The following is a 12,915-nucleotide window of genomic DNA, read 5'->3' on the forward strand; positions in this document are numbered from 1 at the left end:
TCCCAAGGGAACATGAAGAATACAAAAGCCCCAAGTCATTATTAGCCAGAGACCATTTTCACCCACAACACCTTCTGGGTCACAAGTTGGAACTGGTTAACTCCTGCTTGCTGCTGGAGGTATGCAGTTACTATATGTTGGTATGCAAGCCAAACAAGTATCATCATATCAGCCATTCCACAGTAGTTACTTTGCAGTCCCTGTCAGAGGTTTTAACCCTGCCACTGCCGAGAGAGTTGCTGGTACCACCCACCCATTGTGAAGAGTGTCACGTCATCACCCACACACACACACAGCCAGCACGTTGTATGGCACTGCTAGAAGTAGTAATATATTTGACTGTCAGTCGAGTCTGAAGGGTGTCCTGACCACAGATAAATTTAGGCCAAGCTAAATCTTTAACACTGGAGGAAGAAATTTAGGGGGGTCTAAAAGCAGTTCAAAGAGGGATCTGTCGGAGCTAAAGTCATTTTGCTGTCACTAAATCCTCAAGAGATTATAGTCCAGTACTTATATCTCATACCCCTGAACAATTCCGTAAGGACACAGGAGCTTGATTGACACTGAAAAGAAGAGAAATCAATGAAGAGCCCAGTTAGAGAAAGAAAATCACTTTGAAAAGGTTGCTTGGATTATTTTGGAAGGGATCGGGGGAGGGTCGCAATATTTGATCTCTGTGCAGTTCCAGAGCTATTAAAAGTGTTTAGGAATAATAAGACCTGGAATTCACCTTTTAAGATCTTTAGGTCTAACAATGTTAATCCTTTTAGACGATTACATGTTAATTGCAGATGCATCAGGATAACTTATAAAATTACACTTAAGGGCCTGAGTACCTCTGTTAAAGGCCTGGGGCATGGCTAAATGCAAATCTGTTTTTACTTCCTCCCCCATCTTCGATTTCCTAAGTGTTTGAATAAATGCAGAAGATTTACCTTAAACATGCCTGAGTCCAAAAGCCTATCTCTAATAACTTTGTGTCAGGAGGTGAGTATTAATCCTTTCATCTCACAGGAAAAAAATAGCCAAGCTACTGATGACCAGTGATGTTGCTGCACACTTTTCCCTGGACACTCTCTATTTATAGAGCATTAAAAAGGTCTTTTCTGAAAGCCAAGAAACAGCTAAAGAACTGTGGAACAATATTGGCTTGTCAGAGACAGCTTGTAGTCTTGGCTCCCAGCTCAATGACCATTCTTTTAAACCAGTGGTTCTTAACCTTTACTGCAGCCTGCACCCCTTTGGTTCTCAAAATATGTTCTCACACCTCTTACCAAAATCAAAATATGTTCTTGCACCCCTTATCAAAAATTGTTAAAGTAGGTCAGTTCTTTAAACCTAGATATATTTTTTGTTTGTATATGACAGTAATTGTTAAAAATGTATAATGTTAATAAATACATAGGTTTGTGAAACATAGTAGTTGTACTTACGTGCCTGTGCTTAATTGTGTTTTCAATGATTTACCTTCTAAAAAAATCTGGCATGTCTCGTACCCCCAGAAAGGGCATCTTGCACCCCCAGGGGGTGGGTGCACCCAAGGTTAAGAACCACAGTTCTAGACCGTGTCATGATGGAGGTTGGTTCTTATTGTGTTGCAATACGTATTGTGTTAAATACTGTTTTACATCTTTCTGCACCTAGAAGTAGCATTTACTATCTGTGTCACTTGAAGATTATCACTAATAAAACACTTATGTCTATTGTATCCCTACAGGGATCTTTGTGCTCCTTCTCCTGAGTGCACTGCAACATGGCATTTCTTTTATCAGACCCAATTCATCCCTCCCCAGTATTTATAAGCAGCGTGAAAAGCATTTAAAGAGCCAGCTTTCTGCCTTCACTTACATCCAGACAATCCCACTGAAGTCCATGATAGTTGTACCTGATCATAGAATTGAGCCAACCTAGGGCCAGATGCTGAGAAAGTTTATCAACATAACTTCTTTATCTTCAGAGTATACCCGCTTAGGTTCGGGCCATTCATGTATTTTTGCACAGAATGTCACTTCTTTAAAAAAAAAAAAAACAAGCAAAAAAAAAAAACTATACAGAAAGCTTTAGATTTTTGCAGTGTGCTTAAAACTTGGTATGTTACTAGATAAGTTGGTTTGTACTGGAGAATGCATATGTTTTGTTTGGTTGCTAAATTAGTTCAAGAACAGGACAGTGAGCAGAAGTCAAAGGGTAATGTTTACAAAAGTGAGCACAGTCGCAGTGCTGTGAACCTGCGATCAGCAGACACCAGAGACCCAGGCAAAATGCCCTCAGTATCACAGTGATTGGGAAGCAGCACTCAGAAAGCAATTTGCAAGGAATGGGACAGCTACAACAGCTCAGCAGAAAAATAATCTGCAGGTAATAGGATCCTGCTGATTCAACCAGCTCCAGGAGTCAGAGAGGAAAGAAGAATATTTTTTAAATGAGGGTGTAAACACCAACTGAAGAACAACTGACAAACCTGGCATCCATATTATTGCTGCTTTAACTATGGACAGTAGAAAGAATGACAGGTTTTTTTGCCCAGCTAATGTGGCCTATTGCTATGGTAGTTCTGTAGCAGGCAGTTCTTGAGGTTTCAGCCACTGTACATGACAGATTAGGTTTTCCTTTCCGTTCATTGGCAGCATCTACTGCATTTTATGCACTTTGTTAGCTCTGCATTAAGAAAGTGTTGAAAATATTGTGATTGCATTTGGCATCCAGAAGAAATTATTGTAGTTAGGTCTTTCCACTTTACCAGTGAAGGCTTCCTTCAATCAATAGATACTATTGCTTTTGGAAGGCTAGTGCATGAGGTTTTTTGATTTTATAGTTCTGGTTGCTATTCAGAAGCCTTTTTGACAAGGCTTTCATTATTAATGACAAATCATGACTGATTTTTTCCCCTTAGTTTCCTTATAACACCATTCTAGCTAAATTAACTTGATTTAATTTAAAAAATGTATTCTAATTTAGTACTTACTATTATTGCCTACTTAATTACGAAGTCTGTGAAAGATAAGTAAAATATTTCTGCAATAACTCGCTCTAAAGAGGAAACTTCTTCCTTTTATACACACAGACAGTGTCCATTAACGCTACAGTCTTTAATGTAACAGAAATTTGACCCCTACATGAGGGAGTATTATCGGTTCTATTACATTTTCTTGGCTGTAATTGTCAGATCTAGTTTCATGGCTGACTTGAGTAATCTCAGCAAGGAGCACAATGCAAGATATGTTTTATCTAGAGAGAGAGTTGAATGAAAAGCTTGAATCCAAACACCTATATTTTGGAAGTATTCACAGTCTGAATTGGGACTAAAATCTCAATGTCTATGTTACTCATATCTTTATAATTAAGGCTGAACAAAAAACTTGAATCCAAACTTTAGGAAGCTACATTTTCTAGCTTTAGTTTTAAGTGTCTTTTGTGATGAATAGTTTCAGAGCTTGTGCTTCTTCAGCAGTTACCCTAAAAAGGCAAAAATAATACAAAAAAGGGATGTGATGACCTCCTTGAAAGTTGTTGTATTTTCACATTTAGAAATTTAGAAATTCATAATAATATGCTCATGACAGTCTATTAAAATAATAAGCTATCAGAAAATGAATCTAAAAACCTATCCTCACATTCTTAAATCAAAGCAGTTGCAGAAATACAGCTTTCATCCACCAGGAGAAAATAGTACTAATTAAATTATCATATTCCAATGCTTTCAGAAGCACTTTTTCTTTCTTTTAGTAATTAGTCAAAATCCCATGCATAATCAATGTGTAAAGTGGACATTTAAAATATATTTTGAGTTTAGCTCTTATGATTATCTGACTGACAGCACAAGAAACTAAAGTACTAATTGCACAGAAGCAGCAGAGGTGGAGTCAAAGTGGGCTGGTATGAATCGCTCTACTTGATCAGCTTCATGTTCCAGCAACAAAATAAAATATTTCACATGCAAAGATTGCACTTCCACATGGCAAATAGAGTAACTGCTAAAGGGAAATGAATATTCCTAGTTAGTTTCCATTAGCTACAAGCGTTTTGCGTTAAGAATGTGGAAAGAAAAACTTAGTTTATTCTTTTCAGATGATGTGCATATCAACAGCAATGTGTGCTCCACTCTCTAAGATTTGCACCTCTCTAAGAATCTTGTTTGTTTGTTTGGCTGTTGTCTACAGGTTACATCTATGCAAGAAAGAAAAATATAACTTGTTGCCAAAATATTACCCTAATTTTAATATGCATGTTCTATATACATATTTATGAAATTTAAATATATATTTTATTTGATTGGATCAAAAAACTTTTAGCACTAGATATACGTATATACACTACATAGATAGATAGATGATGACATACCCGTGCAAGCAAGTAAGAGGGAGTAAAAAAACCCAACCTTTTAAACTCTACAAGGACTTCCCTAGACTTTGGGCCCAAGCATTAAGGAGCAAGCAGAACCAATTGCCTATTTATTTGCTCCCCAGAAAATACAGGTGAGAGATTGTCAGGAAGGGGTAGAGAATGGGCAGTACCGCCTAGGAGTAAGGAAGAAGCAAGGAGAAGTTGTGACTTAGGAAGGATTTAGTTTGTATATGGAGAAATTCTCAGAACTGCCTTAATGTTAATTAAAATTTACCAATTTAGCCCTCATCACATCCATGGCATAATATACCCCACGGGATATATGTTGGGATAACTCATGCGCATTGGCCCTCCTAATATGTTATTTTAGGACATTGCATATGCTAATTTATAATGCATTGCAGTGACAGTGGTTATTGTACACATAAAAGCCTGCAAATCACTGGATATACACTTTATATCTGTGGATATCTGCATCCACAGAGCCCAATTCGGTTGTATTGTTTACCATCCTTGCAGATCACGGAGCGGATGTGGATCCAAATTTTTTTTTATCCTTGCAGGGATCTAATAGTGAGATAGGTGCTGGTGCAGGTGCGCATACACATACATATAAAAGGTGGAGTGCAGATTGGATACAAGTTAATTATCATGGATGCGGATTGGATGCAGGTCCAAATTTTTTATCCGTGCAGAGCTCTATATATACAAGTATCAAGGGGTAGCCGTGTTATTCTGTATCCACAAAAACAACAAGGAGTCTGGTGGCACCTTAATGCATCTGAAGAAGTGGTGTTTTAGCCATGAAAGCTTATGCCCAAACAAATCTGTTAGTCTTTAGTTAAGTTAGTTAAATCTGTTAGTCAACAGACTCCTTGTTGTTTCGAAATATACAATCGACCTAAGGTAGAAGGGCTAACTGAGACCCCTGGTAATTCTTTCAATTTGCTAGGTAAATAAAGTTGTTTGTTTGTTTTTTTTTTGTTTGTTTGTTTTTTTGCCTAACACATTAAAGAACTGTTCATAATTTCTGAATAAATTTGGGGACAAAAGTCCACAACACAGTTAGTATAACTTTTTTCATGATACTTGATTTTAAATATTTTTGTTCTAAGATATTAAAGAATTATTCTTGGTTTCTGAATGCATTTAGGGTACAAATTTTCTCCACCTCACAGTTAATGTAACTTTTTTCTTGACACTTGAGAAAGGTTAATATTCTTTGTGTTATAATTACTTGATTATACTGTTCAATTCAATGTTCAATGAAATTCAGTGTTGATAAATGTAAAGTAATGCATATTGGAAAATATAATTCCAACTATATATATAAAATGATGGGGTATAAATTAGGTGGTACCACTCAAGAAAGAGATTTATCCACAATAACTCCTAGATCTCGGAAAACATCCACTGAATGTGCAGCAGCTTGGAAAGTGGGGAATCATTAGGAAATGCATAGGTAACAAGACAGACGATATCATATTTCCTATATATAAACCCATGGTTCACCCACATCTTGAATACTGCATAAAGATCTGGTCACCCCATCTCAAAAAAAAAAAAAGATCCACTGGAATTGGAAAAAACTACAGAAAAAGGCACCAAAAATTATTAGGAGTATGGAACAGCTTCCACATGAGGAGAGATTAGTAAGTCTGGGACTTTTCAGCTTGGAAAAGAGATGGCTAAGGGGGGAATGATAGAGGTTTATGAAATCATGACTGCTGTGGAGAAAGTAAATAAGGAAGTGTTATTTACTCCTCATAAGACAAAAACTAGGGCTCACCAAATGAAATTAATAGGCAGCAGGTTTAAAACAAATTAAGGAAGTATTTCTTCACACAGCGCACAGTCAACCTGTGGATGATGTGAAGGTCAAGATTATAACAGGGTTCTAAAAACTACTAGATAAATTCATGGAGGATAGCTATTAGCCAGGATGGGCAGGAATGCAAAACCATACTCTGAGGTGTCCCTAGCCTCTGTTTGCACAAGCTGGGAATGGGCAACAGGGAATGGATCACTGGATGATTACCTGTTCTGCTCATTCCGTCTGAGGCACCTGGCATTGACCACTGTCAGGAGACAGGATACTGGGCTAGATGGACCTTTGGTCTCACCCAGTATAGCCATTCTTATGTTCTTATGTTTACTCTGTGTGGAGGAGAGAAATCCCTTTTTGTGTTGGAATTTGAGATTTCAAAATGTTGTCTTTATTCCAAAATGGAATGAAAAATGAAAAAAATCATTATTTGTAGGGCTGTCAAGCGATTAAAAAATTAATCATGATTAACTGTGTGATTAAAAGAATAATCTTGATTAATCATGTGATTAATCGTACTGTTAAACAATTATAGAATACCTTTTTATTTAAATGTTTTGGATGTTTGCTACATTTTCAAATATATTTATTTCAATTACAACAAAGAATACAAAGTGTACAGTGCTCACGTTATATTTATTTTTATTACAAGTATTTGCAATGTAAAAAAAACAAAAGAAATAGTATTTTTCAGTTCACCTAATACAAGTACTGTAGTGCAGTCTGTTTATCATGAAAGTTGAACTTACAGACGTAGAACTGTGGACAAAAAAGGGCATTCAAAAGTAAAACAATGTAAAATTTTAGAGCCTGCAATTCCACTCAGTCCTACTTCTTGTTCAGCCAATCACTCAGACAAACAAGTTTGTTTACATTTGCGGGAGATAATGCTGCCCACTTCTTGTTTACAATGTCATCTGAAAGAGAGAACCGTTGTTCCCATGGCACTGTTGTAGCCAGCTTTGCAAGATATTTATGTGACAGATGCGCTAAAGATTCATATGTCTTCATGCTTCAACCACCATTCCAGTAGACATGCAACAATGCCAGTGATGGTTTCTGCTCGATAACAATACAACGCAGTGTGGACTGCCGCATGTTCATTTATCTGAGTCAGATGCCACCAACAGAAAGTTGATTTTCTTTTTTGGTGGTTAGGGTTCTGTAATTTCCGCATAGGAGTATTGCTCTTTTAAGACTTCTGAAAATATGCTCCACACCTCATCCCTCTCAGATTTTGGAAGGCACTTTCCTTAAACCTTGGGTTGAATGCTGTAGCTCTCTTTAGAAATCTCACATTGGCACCTTCTTTGCGTTTTGTGAAATCTGAAGTGAAAGTATTCTTAAAATGAACAACATGTGCTGGGTCATCACCCGAGACTGCTACATTGTGAAACATTTGGCAAATATATATGTGGGTAAAACAGAGCAAGGGACATACAATTCTGCCCTGAGGAGTTCATTCACAAATTTAATTAACACATTATTGTTTTAATGGGTATCAACAGCATGGAAGCATGTCCTCTGGAATGGTGGCCAAATCATGAAGGGGCATATGAATGTTTAGCATGTCTGGCACATACATACCTTGCAGTGCCGGCTACAAAAGTGCCATGCAAATGCCTGTTCTCACTTTCTGGTGACATTGTAAATAAGAAGAGGGCAGCATTATCTCCTGTAAATGTAAACACACTTGTTTGTCTTAGCGATTGACTGAACAAGAAATAGGACTGAATGGATTTGTAGGCTCTGAAGTTTTACATTGTTTTGTTTTTGAGTGCAGTTATGTAACAAAAAAATCCACAGTTGCAAATTGCACTTTCACGACAAAGAGATTGCACTACGGTACTTGTATGAGGTGAATTAAAAATACTATTTCTTTTTTTATCAGTTTTACAGTAAAAATATTTGTAATAAAAATATTTACACTTTGATTTCAATTCAACACAGAATACAATATATATGAAAATGTAGAAAAACATCCAAAATATTTAATAAATTTCAGTTGGTATTCTATTGTAGAACAGTGCAATTAAAACTGCAGATTAATTTTGTTGGCTTAATTGCATTTGTTAACTGTGATTAATCGACAGTCCTAACAATTTGTTTTGTGTTGATTGAAACATTTTGTTTTGATTTGGTCTTTAAAAAATAGATAATAGATAATCTAATTATAATAGATAATATAATGCAAAATAAAAAATACAGAATGAAGTAATTTCCAAATGTAAAATCAAAATTTTCTAATCTGGAAATGTTGAAATGGGAAGTTGCAATATTGTTAGGATTTCCCCCCCCCCCCCCCAATTCCCTTTTTCTTCCAAAATAGAAATTAGGCAAAATTAATCTGATTTCACAACACATTTCAATTTTGACAGATCTGCATATTCTTACTGAATGTGGTTTCATCCAAATTTCTTTGGCAAGTTCTGGTAATTACATATAAATTGGGGTTAGATATTTATTCTTGAAATGTTCTGAGAATCTCTGTGGGAAAACTAAATGTGAATAAAGACAAATGATGTGGATAGAAATGTTTCTATTTGAGTGAGAGGTGTCAGGCAAACTTCCTTTGGCTCTGGTGTATGCAATTCCGGAATATTAAGTTGATGCTGATAGTGAACCTAGAAACTCAAAGCTGTACTGAGTTAAAACCACAATTTTTTACATGGTTTCTTGTTTAAACATACTCTGACGGGACCCCTGGGGTGCAGCCTGGGACTGTGGGGCTGCTGTACCCCCTGAACTCTCTCCAGCCTAGGCTGTCTCTCATAATGCTTTGCTAGTGACAAGAAGGTACCCCTTCTAGGTGCTGTGATCACTCAGCACAACAGCATGTGGAGCCCCACACCCAGCTAGATTGCATGAATGATCCCAGAGCCACTCATGAATCACACAGGGAAAGGCCCCAGCACCCAGCACTGTACCCCAGGAATACACCATCTTGTACTGCTCAAGATGGGCAGTGCAAATTTATTAATTGCTTCAGCACTTCAACAGTGGAAAGTGGACATACACCAGCCTTTGCAAAACCTGAGCAGATTTGCCGCACACTTCATACAAACTCACTGGTAAAGATAAACAATTAAATAAATGTATTGAGCATAAAAGGTACATTTTTAGTGGTATTAAGTGACAGGCAAAAAGTCGGAGTTAGTTACCAAAAGAAATAAAATATAAGCACGCAGTCTAAACTCTCAACCCTATTAGACTGGGCAACATCTAGATTAAGCAGTTTTTCTCACCCTGTTGGATATTGCAGTCCTTAATATACAGATTTATTCCTTAAATCTGAGCCAGTCTCCTCTGTTGGAGTCTAGTCTTAGTTGCTTGCAGCATAGGTGGAGGCAGGAGAAGGGCCAGCATATAGCCTCTGTGTCTGTTTTATACCCTCACTCCTTGAAAACACAAGTCCAGGCATGTCTCGGGGCATTGCTGAGTCTCCAGGCAAGGTTGAGCAATTCCCCTAGTCAATGGTTGTTGATTAATTGATTGATACCCCACCCTGGCATTGGTTACTTTCCTTGCTGTTGCCTCTGGGGAGCTAATACCTGGCTTATTCCCCAATTTACAGCATGTTCTAGTGACAACCATACCACACAATTCTCATAACTTCATATGCGGTAATGATACACATATATGGATAGAGAAATGACTTTCAGCATATCATAACCATTCCCCTGATACCTTACAAGGCATGCTTTATATGTAAGATCACAATTATATAGAAATGAGGAATATGGGGGTTACAGGATGCTCCCCCAAGGTATGAAATGTCACACATACATTGCTCCAGGTTCTGTTGAAATGGTACAGAACAGAATCTCAAAAAATTCACCAACCTTTTAATAAACCTAACTGAGTTTACAGTTGGTTATGAAGTGTCAAACTGGGAAAGTTGCATGTGTTTTAATGTTACATAACCATGTTTAACCCAGTTCTGGAAGTATGTTGTGTGTTTTGCTTACCTGTGAGCCAGTCTATAGAGTCTAGTGGCAAGGAAAATGACATAGCCTTCACTTTGAAAGTGGGATTTATATTTTCTCAAGTACGGCCAGTTTGATCTAATCTTAGGCCTCTTGCAAAGCTACCACAAACTTCCTGCACCGGGCAATGTGCTAGTGTTATGTATAGGAATGTAAGAGGAATAGGTAATGATCCTGATCCTCATTTGATATAAATTGCCATAAATAGCTTCATTAATCTCAGGGGTGCTATATCAGTTTACTCCAGTGGAGGGTCTGGCTCATTGTTCTCAGAACTCATTTGTATGTTTCTGGAAAGAATTAGGAAACTAGCAAGTAGATGACGGAGGTTTCAGAAAGCAGAAGGAGAATGCTTTGCTGTGTACCAGCCAGTGTAATGATTAGGGAGAGAAGCAGAGTGATTCTCACCGCAGAGCTGTCAGACATCACAAAATAGCTCATATTCCACCTCACACCTCACTGGAGCATGCACAATTAAGATAATATTAACATTTCAGTCATTCCCTAGTGGGCTGAAACACCTGTGACCTGGAAGCTTGCTGTAGACTGCAAATGATACTTTTATGTCTAAGCCAGCCCTACTTTCAGTTTAAGTGTATCTAGGACCCAAGCCTGAAACCACTAGTAAGAATGGGCAAATCAAAAGAGGCTCCATGTGGCCTCTGTGCCAAGTTACATCCTGGGAGCTGGGAAATGCTGATTCATCAGCACCTCTCTCCTGCAGCTGGCCAATGGGTGCCAGAGACTCCCAGGGGGAGGAGCTAACTATTATCCCACGGGGAGTGTCTCCCTCCGTCGCTGCTAGGACTTCCCACCTTTCACTGCAGCCCCATCAAGTTCCCTCATCCATCAATGCATTTGTTGTTATATCCCTGTCTGTTCTTGTGCATGGCTATCAAATGATTTAAATTTGTAAAGAAGCAACAGTTACCATGTCAGGACAGTTTTATTTTAACAAGTTTAGTCTTTCACACACTTTTTTAAGGAAGCTTTGATAGTGGTAGGTTTTGTTTTCTTTCTCTATTTAACAATCTGTTTCAAAATGCCCTTACAAATCTTTTTGTAATTCTAAATCTTAAAGTGGGACTCTGCTCTGGAAAGTGACTCCTGCAGTTCCCTTTAAGTGTGAAATTCTCCCCACTCACAAATAATAGTGTGTGGAGGGGAGTGGGGGGATTTTCCGGACTGCCAACCTTGTAAACTCAGTCTGGGCTCAGCGAATGTAGCTGGGTTATTCTATCTAAAACAGGGGTCTCAAACTCGAATCACCAGAAGGGCCACATGAAGACTCGTACGTTGGTCCGAGGGCCGCATCACTCCCCCCCCCGCTGCCCCCACTCCACCCCCCACCCGCAGGGTGAAGCTGGGGGCTGAGGGCAGGGGGTTGGGGTGCAGGAGGGAGTGTGGGGTATGGCAGGGGGTTGGGGTGTGGCAGGGGGCTCAGGGCAGGGAGTTGGGTGCAGGAGGGGTGCGGGATGTGGCAGGGGGCTCAGTGCAGGGGATTGGAATGCAGGAGGGAGTGCAGGTGTGGCAAGAGGTTGGGGTGCAGGCAGGGGGCTCAGGGCAGAGAATTGGGGTGCAAAAGGGGAGCAGGGTGTGGCAGGGGGGCTCAGTGCTGGGGGTTGGGGTGCAGGAGGGAGTGCGGGTGTGACAAGGGGTTGGGGTGCAGGCAGGGGGCTCAGGGCAGGGAATTGGGGTGCAGGAGGAGTGCGGGGTGTGGCAGGGGGCTCAGTGCTGGGGGTTGGAGTGCAGGAGGGAGTGCGGGTGTGGCAAGGGGTTGGGGTGCAGGCAGGGGGCTCAGGGCAGGGAGTTGGGGTGCGGGATGCAGGAGGGTTTCGGGTTCCAGCCTGGCGCCTCTTACCTTGAGCGGCTCCGGGGTGGCAGGGGCACGCACCGGGACCAGGATGGGCTCCCTGCCTGTCTGCCCTGGCCCCAGCCCTGGCCCCGTGCCGCTCCGGGAAGTCACAGGCACTGCTTCCCTGTGGCCCCAGGGGGAGGGGGAGCAGAGAACTCTGTGAGCTGTTCTTGCCTGTGGGTACCTCCCCCAAAGCTCCCATTGGCCGTGCTTCCCCGTTCCCGGCCAATGGGAGCTTTAGGGGCGGTAACCACAGGCAAGAACAGTTCACAGAGTTCTCTTCTCCCCTTCTCCCGGGGCCGCAGGGAAGCAGTGCGGGGCCCTCAGCACCACGAGGTTGGCAAATCCGCGGGCCAGATCCAAAGCCCTGAGGGGCCGGATCCAGCCCGGGACCGTAGTTTGCCCGCCCCTGGCCTGGAGGTAGGCTGGGGATGCGGTGCGCTAGGGAGGGAACGGGGGGAGCGGAGCGGGGAGCTTGGCAGGCCACAGGGAAGAACCCTGCGGGCCACATGTCTGAGACCCTTGATCTAACATACCACCAGTGACAAAAGTAATATTGGTCCTATTGGTCAAGCCTTAGGTGATACCTGCACAACCCTTTTGTCATCAGTGTGCTTGAAGATATTGGAAGTTAGTAAACATTTCTGCTGATGATGTGTAAAATTAAGTAGAAACTTTTGCTCACTCACCTCCAGCCCTATCGGCTCTGCTGGGCTAGATAGGAGTCAAAAAGCAACAAAAATGCATTTTTCTCACTAAGGTCAACTGTTTACAGCTGTGAATGGATATAGGGATCAGATCAAGGCATTTTGAATAAGAGGGTGCCATTTTTGAAGTCACTTTTCAGAATAGTTCCAAACTTTATGCACAAAAACAAAAGATTATTATTTGTTTGGCTACTGGAT

At 40.4% G+C, this 12,915-nt stretch overlaps 1 protein-coding gene across 3 annotated transcripts in view; it reads left to right on the plus strand.

Annotated features, from left to right (window-relative positions):
• CDH18 (cadherin 18) overlaps window positions 1-12,915 on the plus strand; it is a 454,121-nt gene that overhangs the window by 339,794 nt on the left and 101,412 nt on the right. The window lies entirely within an intron of this gene.

This window comes from Lepidochelys kempii, chromosome 2 (assembly GCF_965140285.1).
Source record: "Lepidochelys kempii isolate rLepKem1 chromosome 2, rLepKem1.hap1, whole genome shotgun sequence".
Classification (NCBI taxonomy): domain Eukaryota; kingdom Metazoa; phylum Chordata; order Testudines; family Cheloniidae; genus Lepidochelys; species Lepidochelys kempii.